Genomic DNA, 3,174 nt, shown 5'->3' with positions numbered 1-3,174 from the left:
GCTCTTTGTAAATTCACATATACCTATAAAAAACAGTGTGGCCATCCCAATAACATTCTCAAAGTATTTCCTAATGATGACTTACAAAAAGTTGTATTATATTACAACAAGGAAAGCAATGCTATAAATAAGGAAAACCAATACATAAATATTAATGATTAATAAAATAAAAAACAAAACATTTACCTCTATTTCTAGTATTTGAAATGTATTACATATTCGATTTATTATTTTCTCATATTGCTGTACATTTAAAACTGCCTAAGTCTATGATGTTCAACAAGAATTTTATAGACTATGAGTAGCCTTTAAAGTTACCCACTAAGATTATTATTTATGGTTCATCTCATCATTTGTATATGGCTTATACCATCATTTATTCCTCGCTAACATATAAAGTAAGGAATCTCTTAAATTTTAACAGAAACTGTGAAGTTAATGTCTTAAATCTTCACTCTGCTTCTTTACACAAACACTTTGCAATTTCTCGTTAGTAAAGTTTCTATAAACTCTGAAATGTACATACTTAGTAGTATTTGACTGCTACCATGAATCTTAAATGCTTTATGGAAAAGTTTTACAGCGTGCTAAATAGTCTTAATTTTGGCATATATGAGCAAATTCCCAAAATTAAACATATTTAAAACATTAAAATTTTAACAAACCTTAACACTTTCTATAGTGTTCATTATGGCAGGTTCCTTGTACAGAATAATTGAATTCCTCCTCCTACACATCCGTTGAACAACAAATATATGGAATTATTTTGTTTTGGACATATCAATCTTGACTTTATCCTTAAATGTCTTCTTATGTAAGAAATACATGGTTCTAAAATTTCACAACAATTCTTTTGAATTTAATTTTTGTGGAATTGTCTAGTTTAAGAAAATCAATTACACTTTATATATAAAATTGTTCTGTGCTCAATTCAGTAGCACATATACTAACATTGGAACAATAAAGAGAAGAATATCCCCTGACTGAGGATGACACTCGACTTCGTGAAGCATTCCAGATTTTTAAAAGAAGAGATGCTGGATAGGATGTGGACAGAAGGGAACCTTAATGCCTTGTTGTTAGGAGTTTAAACTTGTTCGAAGACTTTGGAAAGTAGTATGGAGGTTCCTCAAAAGACTACATAGAGCGCCCCTAACACCCAGCAATCCCATTTTGGGCATTCACCCAAATGATCACAAAAAAGACCATACTAAAACTACCAGCAAAACTATGTTCATTGCAGCATTATTTACCAAAGCTAAGATATATAACCAAACCCGATGTCCCATAGTAAACGAATGGATCAAGAAAATGTGTGTGTGTGTGTATGTGTGTGTGTGTGTGTGTGTGTGTGTGTGTGTGTGTGTGTGTGTGTGTGTGTACTGGAATTCTATGCCTCCATCAGAAAGAATGACATCACCCAGTTTGTTAGGAAATGGAAAGACTTGGAAAAAATTATATTAAGTAAATTAAGCCAGGCCCAAAGAAGTGAAGTAAGCCAGGCCCAAAGAAACATAGGTCCCATGGTTTCCTTATTTTCAATAACTAGTATGTGTCTGCTACAAGTAGAAAACATCATATAAGTTGATGTTAGGCAAAATGAACCCCAAGATAAGGATTCAAATGGTTTTTCTTTCTTGCGATTGTTTCTAAGATATTTATAAGATCATTTCTTTGTTGCTTTGTATGTTCCTCCTGCAAGCTAAAGCCCCTGTTTTCACTGTATTTGATGTTGGTACTATTTGTGGAGTGGAAGGGAAACACAAATCGTTTAAATAGGGATGCAGGTGGACCCATTGGAACAATGAGATGAACAAGTCGTTGTGTCAAAAAATGATTTTGGCCGGGGGTTGAGGGATGTGGACAGTGGGGGGACTGGGGTGGGGGAGGGGTTAGTGGGGGTGGGGGGTGGAAGATGGGCAGGGATGGGAAGGGGAAACAAAGGAGGAGCAAGTGGACCCATTGCAACAATGAGATGTACAAGTCATTATGTCAAAAAATGAACTTTACAACTTTGGTGGGAGGAGGACCAGATGGGGGAAGTGGGGGAGTATGGGAAGGGATGGGAAGGGGAAGCAAAGAGGAGGCAACAATGCTTGATAAGAAATGTACTCGTTATCTTGCCCATGTAATTGTAACTCCTCTGTCAGTATTCTCACAATAAAAATAAAAGAAATGTACTCAATAACTCACCCATGTAATTGTAACCCCTCTGTATGGCATTTTCAGAATTAAAAAAAAAAGAAACATAGGTCCTATGGTATCCCTTATTTGCAATAACTAATGTATGTCTGGGATAAGCAAAGAAGGTATGGTAAGGCGAAAAAAAGTAGTAGGCAACAATGCTTGATAAAAAATGTACTCATTACCTTTTCCATGTAATTGTAACTTCTCTGTATGGTATTTTCACAATTTAAAAAAAAAGGTCAAAAGCATGTGCATATGACTAGATAAGATTATGTTAAGGTAAATGAACCCCATGATAAGGACACAAGTGGTTTTTTATTTCTTCCTGTGGTTTCTAATATATTTCTAATGTACGATGTGATTTTTTATATGTGCATCCCCCACAGTTAAACCCCTGTTTTCACTGTATCTGATGTTGGTGCACTTCCATCTTGTATGTACACTTCTCTAACTTGGGGATGGAAAGGGAAAAAACAAAAGGCTTAAATAAGCATACAGTATGACCATTGCAACAATGTGACGCACAAGAGAGTATGTTGAAAAATGAACTTTACAATTTAGGAGGGGAGGGGAGGGAAGTGTACTTGTGGAGGTGGGAGGGAAGGGATCGCAGGGGAAAACAAAGGAGGAGGTAACAATGCTTGATAGGAAATGTACTCATTACCTTTTCATGTAACTGTAACCACTCTGTACAGTACTTTTACAATAAAAAATATAAAAATGTTCTCGGATGGAAGAGAATATTTCCCCTATTTTACCCATGTAATATCGTTAAAAAAGAAATTAATGCAAAATACTGATATGAAGATATTTTGAATAAATATGTGTGTATGTGTATGTGTGTGTGTGTGCGTGCCTGCGCATTTTCGTTCTCAGAGTTTGAATTCAGTGCACCAAGGTCTCACTAGGCCATTCCTCTCTAGATTGATGAGCTACTATATAAGCTCCATCTCCATTCTTGGCTCTTTGCTAGTTCATTAATTTTTA

General features: G+C 35.4%; 1 non-coding gene across 1 annotated transcript; it reads left to right on the top strand.

The window, feature by feature from the left end:
- Positions 1 to 922: 922 nt before the first annotated feature.
- On the top strand, positions 923 to 1,024 carry LOC122125943. The gene has a single exon (XR_006150807.1). It is a non-coding gene; the product is annotated as a U6 spliceosomal RNA (small nuclear RNA).
- The last annotated feature ends 2,150 nt before the right edge of the window (positions 1,025 to 3,174 follow it).

The sequence above is a fragment of the Dipodomys spectabilis genome, unplaced genomic scaffold (genome assembly GCF_019054845.1).
Source record: "Dipodomys spectabilis isolate Male_0828 unplaced genomic scaffold, ASM1905484v1 ptg000267l, whole genome shotgun sequence".
Lineage (NCBI taxonomy): Eukaryota > Metazoa > Chordata > Mammalia > Rodentia > Heteromyidae > Dipodomys > Dipodomys spectabilis.
Note: the sequence above shows the minus strand (reverse complement) of the source record. Positions and strands in the feature narration are given on the sequence as shown.